Source organism: Cupressus sempervirens, chromosome 8 (genome assembly GCF_028749045.1).
Source record: "Cupressus sempervirens isolate cs-2001-9-10 chromosome 8, ASM2874904v1, whole genome shotgun sequence".
Classification (NCBI taxonomy): Eukaryota; Viridiplantae; Streptophyta; class Pinopsida; order Cupressales; family Cupressaceae; genus Cupressus; species Cupressus sempervirens.
The window spans coordinates 81731888-81747295 of NC_143125.1; positions in this window are offsets into that span (position 1 = coordinate 81731888).

The following is a 15408-nucleotide window of genomic DNA, read 5'->3' on the forward strand; positions in this document are numbered from 1 at the left end:
CCTGGTACACCACAAAAGAATGGTATAGCTGAAAGAAGGAATAGATCCATCATGGATTGTACAAGAACCTTGATGATAGAAAATAATATTATAATCAAATACTAGAAGGAAGAAATTAGTATTATAATGCATACCTTGAATAGAGTACAACTAAAGAAAGACTCAAATCAAACTCCTTATGAACTATGGTATGGTTACAAACCTAATATAAGTTACTTGAAAGTATTTGGTAGCAAATGTTATATCCTGAATGAATCTAGGAAAGGAAAATTTTATGTCAAAGGTGATGAAGGCATATTTCTAGGATACTCTTGTATAAGCAAACCATATAAATGTTTAAATTTATCAACTCATAAGATCATAGAAAGTGCACATGAAAGAATTGATGAGTTTGCATAGAAGATTGAAGAAGAAAGTAGAAAACAACATGAGGATTACAAAAGATTTGTGTATTATGAACCTGATACATTGATAAAGACCCAAGTTGCAATTAGTGCAACCCGAGTCATCAGAAGGAACTGAATCACAAACAATAGGAACCAAAATTGATATAGAAGATCATGGTGAGGTTAGTGGAATAAATTCCAAATCCAAAGTACTTGTATTAGCAAGATATGTTAGAAGGCACCATGCACCTGATCAAATCATTGGAGACAAATCTAATGGTACAATGGCAAGAAACAAATTGAAAGGTACATGTTTGCTTACTAAATTTGAACCTAGAAATGTTAAAGATGCTTTGAATAATGAAAGTTAGATTGAAGCAATGAATTAAGAAATAAAACATATAGAAAGGAATAAAACTTGGACTCTTGTTCCTAGACCCAAGGATAATAATGTGATTAGCACAAAGTGGGATTTCATAAATAAGCTAAATGAAGATGGAAAAGTTTCAAGAAACAAAGAAAGGTTAGTTTGTAAATGTTATTCTCAAGAAGAAGGTATTGATTATGGACAAAAAATTTCTCCTATTGCAATATTTTAAGATGTTAGGACTTTACTAGTATATGCAACACAAAAAAGTTTCAAAGTTTATCAAATGGATGTGAAATCTACATTTTTGAATGAAATTCTTGAAGAAGTTTACATATAACTAGAAGGTTATGTAGGTCCTAGCAAAAGGGATATGGTTTGTAAACTGCACAAAGAATTATATGGTCTCAAGCAAGCTCCTAGAGCACAATATGAAAGTCTTCATAACTACTTGATAAAGATTGATTTTCATAGTAAAAATTATAACAACAACCTATATATCAAAGAAGGACCAGACCAGAAAAATTTATTGGCAGAAATCTTTGTGGATGATATTTTATTTACTAAAAGTGATGACTTGTACAAAGAATTTTTAGAAGAGATGAGTATAAATTTTGAGATATCTATGTTTAGAGAGATAAAATTCTTTTTTGGATTGTAGATTCAATAGAAGAAAGATGATATCTACATTACTTAGTCTAAATATATCAAGGAGATACTAAAGAAATTTAGAATGGAAGATTCAAAGCCAGTTGGAACTGCTATGTCTCTTGGAAATAAACTTTCCAAAAATGAGATAGATCAAGCCATATATAGATCAATGACTGGAAAATTGCAATATGTAGTGCATACAAGGCTTGATATTGCATTAGCAGTTGGTATGGTGGAAATATTCTCAACAAATCCTAAAGAAAACCGTATGATGACAATCAAGAGAATCATAAGGCATATGAAGGATACTAAAGACTATAGATTATGGTATAAGAAAGGAGACAATCTAGACTTGAAAACATTCAAAGATGCTAATTAGGCAAGAAGTGTTGATGATAGAAGGAGCACTAGTGGTGGAGTAGTCTCTTGGTAAAAGGTTAGTGTCTTGGACAAGAAAAAAGTAGAATTGTATTTCTTAGTCCACAATAAAAGCATAATATGTGGTAGTAGTAGTTAATTATTCTAATATTGTTTGGTTCAAACAATTGTTGGTAGGTATGAAGATAAAAATCAAGGATCTAGTGGTTAGATTATGTGATAACACCAATGCAATTAATATATCATAGAATCTAGTGATGCATACCAAAACCAAACACATGTCAAAAATGATTGACTAATTGTGTATTATCTTTGATGTTACAAAAAATGTCATATCATTTTCAATTAGTGTATGTCAAGCTCACTTGGATGATGAAGATAGTTTCCTGTGTCTATTGAGTATTCTAGAGTTTGCCAAGTTCAAAAGATAGTGTCTATCAAGTTGACTTGGTTGTAAAAGGAAAGTTTGCAGAAGTTCAATGTTAACCAATCTCACTTGGTTAATGAAGGAAATGTTGGATGGAACTAGTGTTAACCAAGATCACTTAGTTACCAAAGAAATTTTGCGAATATGTAGTCTTAATTGAGTTCACTTGGTTAACATAAGAAAATCATATATGAGTTGATGTCTACCGAGAAGGGTGCTAACAAAGGATTTTATTGTTTTGGGATATTGAGTTTGATTGATTTGTTTATTAGTTCTAGCTGATGAAGGAGATTAATATTAATTATTCTAAGTTGTATCCAAGATGACTTGACAATTTGCAAGATATAAATATTGGGCCAATTTGAGAATTGAATATGTGGAACATAATAGAAGATTTGAAGATGCCTAGAGGAAGCAAATTAGAAGGATAAGAAAAATATCCTTTTTGAGCTAAAAAGATACATTTGATTAGGAAGGATCAAGTATACAAGCCAAAATTGAGATCTATAATCAATAATTTAGTTGCAACAAAAATTAGGTCATCACATTATTACTTTCTAATCATTGTAGCAATGATCTAAATCTCTTAATAGAGTTAGCTTAATAACTATTTGTGAATCCTCTAATAAGGTAGAATTTCTATTTGAAGTGTCTTAAAGACCTCTCACAAGACCACTCCTAATAGGGTGATTAAATCCTCTAACAAGATCACAACTAACAGTGTGTTTTGTAACTTTTAACAAGGTTGGCTCCTAATAGGACTCACTTCAAAAGAGTGAAAATCAGTAACTAGTTGCAATTGGTGGTTTTTCTCAAATTAAGTTTCCACATTAAATCTTGGGGTCACTTGTGTCATTATATTTATTTTATGTGTATGCAACTAAGTTAATCTTAAGGTTGATCACATTAAGTTTAATATATTCAGTTATTGCCAAGTTATGACATTTTCTAGTGTAAGCCAAGTGCATGTGTGTTTGCTAAGTTACAACAGAATATATTTTAATCAGAGTTTTTATTTGTATTGACATCTAAGATATATGAGATTTATTTTTGTAGTAACTAATTCACCCATTCCCTCTCAGTTAATCCTCTTATATTTCCAATAATTGGAATCAGAGCTTTTGGTGCTGACAGAGAAGGTTTCAAGGACCTAAGCTAAAGGTTAGGATGTCTTACAGAAGAGAGATTCTCAAGTTGAACATAGACAACTTTGTAGCATGGTAGGAACTTATGAAATTTCATCTAGCAACCATTAGTGATTTAGGTTTAAAATACTAAAACACTTCTTATAAATCTCCTACTAGTATAATATCTATAGAAGAAATTACTAAAAATAAAAATCATCACATCATGATGATTGATATAACATCAACTCTTAAATATGTTGAATTTGATAAAGTCAAAGGATGCGCTATTGCTCATGAAATGTGGACCAAATTGAAGGATATATATGGAGGTGATAATAATATATAAAGAGCCAAGGAAACAAGGTTGAGAGGTTAGTTTTATCAGATGAAAATGAGAGAGGATGAAAATATTGCAAAATATGTTGAAAGAATCAAAGCTAGTGTCAGTGCTATCAAAGCCTCTGGTGGAAAAATTGAAGTTGTAACAATGGTAAGCAAGGTAGTCAGAACCTTTCTTCCTATCTATGCAATTAGAGTGTCTACTATTCAAGAAATGAGATGTGGTCCAAATAACAATATAACTTTGGAAGCTCTAGTTGGAAGATTAACAACATTTGAACTAGATAACTATGACAATTATAATCCTAGTTCTACCAATCTTGTGTCTACATTTGAAGCAAAGGTATCACTCAAGAAGAAAGCTAAAATATCTAAAATAAAAAAATCTAAAAGTGAAGAGGAAGATAGTTTTGACAATGATCTTGAAGCCATTGAATCATTACTTGCAAGAAGGTATCCCAAAGGCAAAGGAAAATATAAAGGTAAGATTCCTCTGATCTATTTTTCTTGTGCAGAAGTTGGATACATTATTGCAAGGTACCCAAATAGAGAAGAAAAAGATGAAAATATACACAAGTACAAAGGCAAGAAGGATTTTAAGAACTTCAAGGGCTACAAGGACAAAGGTAAGAAATATTGTTTTATAGCTAAAGATTGAGATAGTAGTGAAGATGATGAAATTGTATATATTGCTGTGAAAGATGAATCTAATGATGAAGGAGATAAAATAACACTTATCTCTCATGTTAGCAAGAATGATACATGGATTATTGATAGTGGCTACTCATATCATATAACTAATGATAGAACAAAATTTGAACACATGGAACATTAAAATGGTGGTAATGTGAGATTTGGAAACAATGAACCTTGTTGTATAAAGGGAAAAGGTTGTATCTTACTAACCAATGAACTTAGATGTGATAATTCTTATTTAGTTGAAGAACTAAAGCATAATCTACTTAGTGTGGCACAATTGAATAACATTAGATTCAAGATATAATTCATGAATAGGAAGGCCAAACTATTGGATGGAAAAGGAAATCTAGATGGGTCTTGAAAACAAACAAAATGTAATCTATTTTACCTAGATCTCAGTGAAAGTTCAAGTTTTATTGCTCAAGTAGAAGAAAGTTGGTTGAGGAATAAAAGGTTGTGTCATGTAAACTTTGATAATCTAATCAAAATAAGCAAGAACAAAAGCATAAGAGGTATTCCTAGTCTAAGGAAACCTGATATGGGTCCATGCAAAAATTGTCAAATTAAAAAGTTGGGAAAGACTAATTTCAAAAGAAAGAACTATCATTCAGAAGAAATCTTGGAGTTGGTCCATACAAACCTTTGTGGGCCTTTTGGAATAGAGAGTTATGGTGGAGATAATTAATTTATTCTATTTTTTGATGATTATTCTAGAATGATGACTGTAATGTATCTAAAAGAAAAATCTAGAGCATTTCCAAAGTTTAAGTGGTATCTAGCAAGAGTAGAGAAAGAAATTAAAAGAAGTTGAAATTTTTGAGATGAGATAAAGGTGGTGAAATAATTTAAAATAAGTTTAATGAATCTTGTATTGGAAAAGGAATCGAGAGACAAGCATCAGCCCCTAGTATACCTTAGCAAAATGGTATAGCTGAAAGAAGGAACTGATCCATCATAGATTATGCAAGAACCTTGATGATAGAAAAGAATGTTACAATCAAATACTAGAAGGAATCAATTAGTACTACAATTCATACCTTGAATAGTGTATAATTGAAGAAAGACTCAAATCAAACTCTTTATGAGCTATGGTATGGCTACAAACCTAATGTAAGTTATTTGAATGTATTTGGTAGCAAATGTTATATCTTAAAGAAATCTAGGAAAGGTAAATTTGATGTCAAAAGTGATGAAGGCATATTACTAAGATACTCCTACAAAATTAAAGCATACAAATGTTTGAATTTGTCAACTCATAAGATCATAGAAACTACACATGTGAGAATTGATGAGTTTGCAGAAAAGAATGAAGAAGAAAGAAACAAAGAACCTGAGGATTACAGAAGGTTTTATTATTATGAACCTAATACATTGCCAAATCTATTTGGAAGTTAGGAGGCCTCACCTCCTGAGTCCCCAAAAGCTACTGAGTTGCAATAGTGGAACTCAAGTCACAATCTAAAGGACTTGAATTGTAGTAAAAAACTAGCAAGCTATTTCCAGAGCAAATCGAGTCTAATGGACCTTAGTCATAGACAATGGGGCCTAAGCTTGATATAGAAGATGATGAAGATGTTAATGGAACAAATTCTAAATCCAAAATACCTATGTTAGAAGGCATCATGCACCTAATTAGATCATTGGAGAAAAGTTAGATGGAACAATGACGAGAAACAAATTGAAAGGTACATGTTTGCTTGCTAGATTTGAACCTAGAAATGTTAAAAATGCTTTGGTTAATGAAAGTTGGATTGAAGCTATGAATGAGGAAATATAATAGATAAAGAATAATAATAATTGGACTCTTGTTCCTAGACCCAAGGATAAAAATGTAATTGACACAAAATGGGTTTTCAGAAATAAGCTAAATAAAGATGGAGAAGTTTCAAGAAAAAAAGAAAGGTTAGTTTGTAAAGGTTATTCTCAAGAAGAAGGTATTGATTATGGTGAAACTTTTTCTCCTATTGGAAGATTAGAAGTTGTTAGAACTTTACTAGCATATACAACACATTGAGGATTTAAAGTTTATCAAATGGATGTAAAATCTCCATTCTTAAATGGAATTCTTGATGAGGAAGTCTACATAGGACAACTTGAAGGTTTTGTAGATCATAGAAAAAGAGATATGGTTTGCAAATTGCAAAAAGCATTGTATGGTCTCAAGAAAGATCCCAGAGCTTGGTATGAAAGACTTCATAACTACTTGATAAAAACTAGTTTTCAAAGAACACATGATAACAACAATTTGTATATCAAGAAAGATCAGACAAGAAGATTGTGTTGGCATAAATATTTGTAGATGAAAATTTATTTATAAGAAATTATGAATTATGAAAGGCATTTTTAGAAGACAATTTGAGTTTTCCATGTTTGGGGAGATAAAAAAAATTGTTGGATTGTAGATCCAATAGAAGAAAGATGAAATCTATATTACTCAATCCAAATATATCAAGGAGATACTAAAGAAGTTTGGAATGGAAGATTCAAAACCTATTAGAACACCTATGTCTACTAGACATAAGCTTTTGAAAAATAATAATTCCAAAGAGATAGATCAAACCAAATACAAATAAATTATTGGAAATTTGTAGTATTTAGTGCACCCAATGCCTGATATTATATTAGTAGTTGGTATGGTGGTAGGATTCTTAGAAAATCCCAAAGAAAATCACATGATGGCAATCAAAAGAATCATGACATATCTGAAAGGTACTGAAGACTATGGATTATGGTACAAAAAAGGAGTCAATTTGAATTTGAAAGCATTCATAGATGATTAAGAAGGAAGTGTTGATGACAAAAAAAATAAAAAGTGGTGGAGCATTCTTTCTTGGTAAAAGACTAGTATCTTGGACAAGAAAGAAGTAGAATTGTATTTCTCAGTCCACAACAGAAGTAGAATATGTGGCAGCAATAGTTAATATTTCCAATGTTGTTTGGTTCAAGCAACTATTGGTAGGTATGAAAATAGAAATCAAGGATCTAGTGGTTATCTTCTGTGATAACACTAGTGCAATTAATATATCCAAGAATCTTGTGATACATACCAAAACCAAGAACATTTCTATAAAATATCATTTTTTGAGAGAATTGGTACAAAATAAAGAGCTAAGATTGGAATATGTGAATACTAAAGAACAAATTATAGACATATTCACTAACCTACTATCTAACAATTCATTTTTTGTATCTAAGAGGTAAGTTAGGGATCATTCCCCTATCTAACACTCACTAAATGAAGTTTAGTGATGCATCAACCAAAGCATGTTGAAGACTAGTCAATTCATGTAGTATTAGAAAGGGCATATTACATATGAATTATCACATGAGGTACATTGATATTCACTAAATATTGTCTTTGGCATGAGATGTCAAAGAGGGAGAAGTTTTCTATCATATCTCATAGAAATTTTATAAAAAGGGAAAGTATATACTTCCAGAGATGTCAAAGAGGGATAACTTGGTCTTATATCAAAGAAGAAAAGTTTCCTATTAAAAGAAGATATTAAAGTCAGAGTTTTGCTGATAGAGGGAGAAACTGAAGATGGAGGGAGTTCACACTGATAGAGGGAGCTCTCATGGATGAAAATAAGAATAAAACTAAGGATATGTTCTTTACTTTATTCATGCTCTAAAATTTCATTATATTATGACATGTGTTGCCATCAATGCCAAAGAGGGAGACTGTTGAAAATAATTGACTAATCATGTATTGTCTTTGATGTTACACAAAATGTCATATTCTTACTAGTTAGTATATGCTGAGCTCACTCGATCAATGAAGATAGTTTCTTGTGTCTTCCGAGCATTCCAAAGTTTACCAACTTTAGAAGACAATGTGTACCGAGTTCACTTGGTCATCAAAGGAAAGTTTTCATAAATTGAGTGTTAACTGAGATCACTTGGTTAATGAAGGAAATTTTGGATGGAACTAGTGTTAATTGATCTCACTCAATTAACAAAAGAACTTTGTGAATATGTACTGTTAACTAAGTTCACTTGGTTAACACAGGAAAATTGTTTCTAAGTTAGTGTCTACCGAGCAAGGTCAGCTAATGAAGGAATTTCTTGTTTTGGTATATTAAGTTTAATTGATTTTTTTGTTGGTTCTAGTTGACTGAGGAGATGAATATTAAGTATTCTAAGTTGTATTCAAGCTGACTTGACAATGTGTAAGATATAAATATTGAGTCAAGTTGACAATTGAATATGTGGAACATAATAGAAGATTTGAATATGCTTAGAGGAAGAGAATTAGAATGATAAGAAGAATATAATTTTTGATATGATAAGATACATTTGATCAGGAAGGATCAAATATACAAGCTAGAATTGAGATTTATAATTAGTAATTTAGTTGCATTAGAAATCAGGTCATCTTATTATTGTTTTCTAATCATTGTAGCAATGATCTAAATCTCTTAATAGAGTTGGCTTAACAACTATTTATAAATCCTCTAACAAGGTGGCATTTCAATTTGAAGTGTCTTAAATATTGTTGACATATCAATCAAGTTTGTTATTAGTGACACACACATATTCAAATTTTGTATAGCTACCAAGCTCATTGAATAGTTTATAGTGTTTTTCATGTAATTTAGTAGCCATCAAGCTTTACAGTTGCTACTAAGTCCTTTGGACCAATTCCAGTGGTTATTGAACATATTCAGTTAGTATGAAGTTTAGCAGTTCAAATCAAGCATTTTGGTGTATACCAAGTTTATCAGTGGTTATCAATTTCATAGTTCATGTGATGCGAAGCCAGTGGTTACCGAGCATTGTAGTATCTCCTAAGTTCTCAATTTATGCAATGTGAAGACAATGTTAACCAAGCCACTTCATGGTAACCAAGTGATTTAGTATTTGTTGAGTTGCACAATATCTACCAAGTCACCAGTGTAGACCAAGTTCAAGACTACTTGAAAGTGATCATTATGAACCGAGCTTCTACATTTACTAAGAGCATGATGATTTCAGGCAATGACAGTGGATGTAGGGTATTAGAACCTCACCGAGTTAGTCTTCAAAACCTAAGTATCTTCATATGGGCTGACTTTGTAATATTTGTGTTAACTTGTGTCATGGATAACTTTGTAATTTTGTAAATTGGATTGGTATATACATGTGATGTATTGTATCATATCCAATGTAATGAAATATAAGCAAGAGCATGAAGGTGCAAGAATGTAAATGTGAAAACATATACAACAGATAAAGAATTGTAAAGGCCATATTAGCATAAGGAGAAGAAGTGACAAATCTATCATAGAAAAGTGATCAATACACCAAGGAATCTCTATCAATAAACCTAGTTATAAATCAGAGATCAACTACTTCATCCTAATAGGTGAACTAGTCAAAATCCTTTAACAAGGTAGACCTAACAGTCTTCTATAAAACTATTTGCTGATTGCATACTTCATTGTGTGTTTGTAGAATCCTCTCACAAGGTGGACCTAGTAGTCCTATTTGCTCCTAATAGGGCAGATCATCAGAAGTGATCAATGTAAGCCTTAACTGGCCAACTTCATAGTACAATGCTAAAGTTTGTGGGTATCATCCCCACCCCAGTTTTACTTTCTATTTGGAAGGTTTCTAGGTCACCAAATCTTTGTGTTCAAGTGTTGTGGATGCTTTCATGTTTTTAGTTTTTCATGCATGTAATTAGATCAGATGTGATGAATTAAATGCTAATTGGTTTATTGGATTAAGAATTGAAATTGTTGAAGTTTTAGAAGTTACTAATTCACCCCTCCCCTCTCAATAACCTAGCATAGTCTTGAATATTTTTAGCAAAAGACATCTCACAAGGCCACACCTAATAGTGTGTTTTATAACCTTTAACAAGGTTGGATCCTAATAGGGCTCACTTTAGGAGAGTGAAAATTAGTAACCAGTTGCACTTGGTGGTTTTTCCCAAATCGAGTTTCCATGCTAAATCTTGGTGTCACTTGTGCTCATGCTATTTATTTTATGTGTATGCAACTAAGTTAATCTTAAGGTTAATCACATTAAGTTTAGTATATTTAGTTATTGTTGAGTTACAACATTTGCTAGTGTAAACCAAGTGCATGTGTGTTTGTCGAGTTACAACAGCATATAGTTTAATCAGAGTTTTGATTTGTATTGACATCTGAGGATCTAGGATTTTTTTTTGTAGTAACTAATTCATCCCTTCCCTCTTATTTACTCCTCTTATATTTTAAACAACACATTTCTATAAAATATCACTTTTTAAGAGGATTGGTACAAGATAAAGAGGTAAGATTGGAATATGTGAATACTAAAGAACAAATCACAGACATATTCACTAAGCCATTACATAAGGATGCATTTTTGTATCTCATAGGTAAGTTAGGGGTCATTCTCATATTTGAAGCTCACTAAATAAAGTTTAGTGATTCATCAACCAAAGCATGTTGAAGATCAGTTTGTTGATGTAGTATTGAAAAGGGAACATTGCATATGAACTGGTACATAAGGTACACTAATATTCTTTGAATATTTTCTTTGGCATGAGATGTCAAAGAGGGAGAGTTTGTTGTCATATAACAAAAGAAAATTATAAAGAGGGAGAGTACACATTTCACAAAAAAAAAAAAATAATGATATCTGAGGAACAAAATGAATTTGGTCTGATATCAAAAAGGAAGAGTTTGCTATCAGAAGATGTTTAAGATAAAATAATTCTGATAGAGGAGAAATTAAAGGTAGGGGGAGTTCACACTGATAGAGGGAGTTCTCATGGATGAGACTCAAAATGAAACTAAGGATATTTTCCTTACTTTATTCTTGCTCCAAAAATTTCATTGTATTATGACATGTTGTGTTGTCATCAATGACAAAGAGGGAAATTGTTGAAAACAATTGGTTAAGTGTGTATTGTCTTTGATATTACACAAAATGTCATATCATTGCCAGTCAGTATCTATTAAACTCACTTAGGAAATGAACAAAATTCCTTGTGTCTGTTGAGTATTCCTATGTATGCCAAGTTCAGAAGTTAGTGTCTACCGAGTTCACTTAAAAGACAAAGAAAAGTTGGAAGGTAAACGAGTGTTAACCAAGCTCACTTAGTTACCAAAGAGAATTCATAGAAGGTAGGGTATATCGAGTTCACTTACAAGACAAAGTAATTGGCATTAAAACCAATGTTAACTGAGCTTACTTGGTTAATGAAGGAAAATCTATTTTTGTTAGTGTCTACCATGCATGGTCGGCTAATGAAGGATTTTCTTGTTTTGGCATATTAAGTTTAATTGATTTTTTTTGTTGGTTCTAGCTAATTGAGGATATGAATATTAATTATTCTAAGTTGTATTCAAGCTGACTTGATAATATGTAAGATATAAATATAAGGTCAAGTTGAGGATTGAATGTGTGGAAGAAAATAGAAGATTTGAAGATGCTTAGAGGAAGCAAATTAGAAGGATAAAAGGAATATCCTTGTGGAGCTACAAAGATACATTTGATCAGGAAAGATCAAGTATTAAAGCGAAAATTGAGATTTGTAATCAGAAGTTTAGTTACATAAAAAATTAGGTCATCTCATTGTTATTTTCTAACCATTGTAGCAATGATCTAAATCTTTTAACAAAGTTGGCTTAATAGCTAATTGTAAATCCTCTAACAAGGTCTAACAAGGTCACTCCTAACAGGGTGATTCAATCCTCTAATAGGGTCGCACCTAAAAGTGTGTTTTGTAACCTTTAATAGGGTTGGCTCCTAACAAGGCTCACTTTAGAAGAGTTAAAATAGTAACTAGTTGTAATTAGTGGTTTTTCCCAAATTGGGTTTCCATGTTAAATATTGGTGTCACTTGTTTTTATGCTATTTCTTTTATGTATATGCAACTAAGGTAAATTTAAGGTTAATCATAGTTAATCACATTAAAATTAGTATATTTAGTTATTGCCAAGTTACAGTTGATTTTTGGTGCTTGTTGAGTTAAAGTATTTTCTAGTGTTAACTAAGTGTCTATGTGTTTGCCAAGTAACAATGGAATATAGTTTAATCAAAGTTTATGTTTTGATTTGTATTGACATCTAAGGGATCTGGGATTTATTTTTGTGGTAACTAATTCACCACTCCCCTCTCAGTTACTCCTCTTATATTTCCAACATTAACATGTTGAACTTGATTTCCAATATGATTGGCCTCGTCAACCTTTTCTTCATACTTAATGTGTATGGGAGATGGAGGTTTCTCAATAGTATATTAGATTTAGATAACTGAGAGAGGAGGGTTGAATCAATTATCTCTTAGGCCCATGAAATACCATTTTAAAATCTTAATACTTTAAAATTTCAAATTATTAGCTTTATGATTGTATCCAACTTTATAAGATAAACTAAATAAAATATTACTTTTATCTTGTTTATTAATTGCCTTCATATATACAGAGTATCAGAGATATTTACCAGTTTCTACTGAATAATAAAATTAATTTGTAGTGTATAACAACCTTCAACATTAAGTGTATAACATGAAATAATCATGGAACATCAAAATTATTTACACATATATTTGACACAACTATTTAATGTGGAAACCATCTAAAGGGAAAAACCACCTAGGAACTAGCAACCCAAAATTTTCACTCTTTTGATGTGAGTTATTTTATGATCCAACCTTGTTAAAGGTTTACATTCACATTATTATGTATGACCTTTTTATAGGATCTACACCAAAGATCATCTAGACCTTATCACTCTTTGACATTTCTAAAGGTGGTCTTCTCTAAAGGACTTAAATATATTACTATTGAATGCTATCATATAGGATTTCACTAGACTATTAGGTCCACTCAGCTAAGAGATTTTATCTACTATATAAGTAAGAAATTAACAATAAATTGATCTATTAGGTTTAGAGCTACATTTCATGTTCAAATCTTTGTTTAGCTCAAATACTTTCATTGATCTCATTCAAGCTGATCCACACACTTCACAACTCAAATTGACACTTCCTTTTGTTTTATCTTCATAATGCAACTTGCTTAGTTATACCTGTCTTCCATTTTCTTCTTCTTCTTCTCAGGCATTAGTAATAATGAACTTCATGCTCATCCCTTAAATAGAAATCTTCCTTCTTCAACTCTTAATCTAATCCATCCACTTTGCCTCTTAAACATATTTGTTAGATATTCATTTTCCTAAAGTTCATTGTATCTTGTCACTTAGTAAATACTGTTATACCTAAAAATTTGTACTCATTCTAAAAATAGTAAATCTCTTCCATTCTATCTTTCTTGAATTTCTCTAGCCATTGATTTCATAACTAACTTTATCCTTATCATTTTTGCTTCTCAAACTTTCCTTATTTTCATCAAATGTTAGCTTTGGATTCCATCTCATTCTTTTAGTCTTCTTTTCCATGCTCCATTAACACTATCTTTCTCAAGAAATACTACACATTGTTAACATTAATGTTCTTGATAATAATTGTTTCTTTCACTTATTTCCTTGTGCTTGATAATAACTATAATTTCTTGATGACAAATGTAGTATCTTGGTTATTACTTTACTTTTTCATTCACCTAGAAAACTATCTTTCTCATATATGATCTTCATCACTTAATGTAAAACAATCAAACCAACATTATACTATCATAGTCTAATTCATTCAAGTGTCCATTGAATATCATACTCATATCAACATAGTTTCTTCAAATCCTCTTGATCATCAATCAAATGATATGACACTCTAGTGAATTAGCATAATGTCTAACCAATTAAGGATTGACATGAATGACAACATACCAATTGATATGACTCTCCACATGCATTTAGTACATTATATGTTTAGGCTAACAATATCCAACAATCTCCCCCTTTGGCATTGATGGAAACACATACAAACTCAAACCTTTTACATAAGATATTTCATGACAAAATATTGTATAACACATAAACAATCATAAGTTAACTCATTTCATCTCTCTAGCTCCATGATCTCTATATTAGGTTCAACAACATCTTCATACATATTTAACCCCTTTTATTAAAATCCATTCTTCTACTCATTATTCTAATTCTCAACATCTTACTTACTGATTCTCTCCTCCTTGTTGTATCTCTCTCATATTATAGGTTCTCTCCTTTACTGTATCTCTCCCCCTTTGATAGAAATGCAAAGGGTAAATATAAGTTCCAAGTATAAACTCATAAAACCTTGTAGTTATACCTTTTACCTTACATGTACTTGTTTCAAAAGCTTCATTGCAATCACTTTCACAACTTTAGAACTACTCCTAAAGTGTGAACTTTTGCATTAACTCCACAAAGATATATTTATTCATCCATGAACTAATGCAACATGCATAATTTTTAATTGAATATTGGCTAGGGGAAGTACCCCCAACTTATCTCTTGGATACTCTAAATTATCCTTAGGCAATGGCTTAGTAAAGATATAAGCAATTTGTTCCTTTGGATTTACATACTCCAAACTCAGTTGCTTCTCTTGTACTTGTTTCCTCGAGTAGTGATACTTGATAGATATATTCTTTGTTTTACATGCATCACGGGATTATTTAAAATCTTTATTTAAAATCTTTATCACTCTTGTGTTATCACAACATATAGTAATAGGCTTGGTAACTTCCTCTTTCATTCCTTCCAAAAAAATTTTAATCTAAACAATATTTGAACAATTAATTACAACAACAACATACTCAACTTTAGTAGTAGATTGTGATATTAAAATTATTTTCTTTCTTAACCTTGTATTTAATCTTTCTCCTAAAAATAAATCTCCACCACTAGTGCTCTTTTTGTTATCCACATTTCTAACCCAATCAACATTAATATAAACTTTTAGCTCAAAATTACTTTCTTTCTTATACCAAGGATGATAATCTTCTATTCCTTTAAGATATTTGAATATCCTCTTTACTACAATCATATGTGTTTCCTTAGGATTAGAGGTAAACCTTACAACTATACCAACTACATGTTCAATATCAGGTCTACTATGTACAACATATTGTAACTCCCCGACAATTATACCAACTATGTGTGCAATATCAAGTGT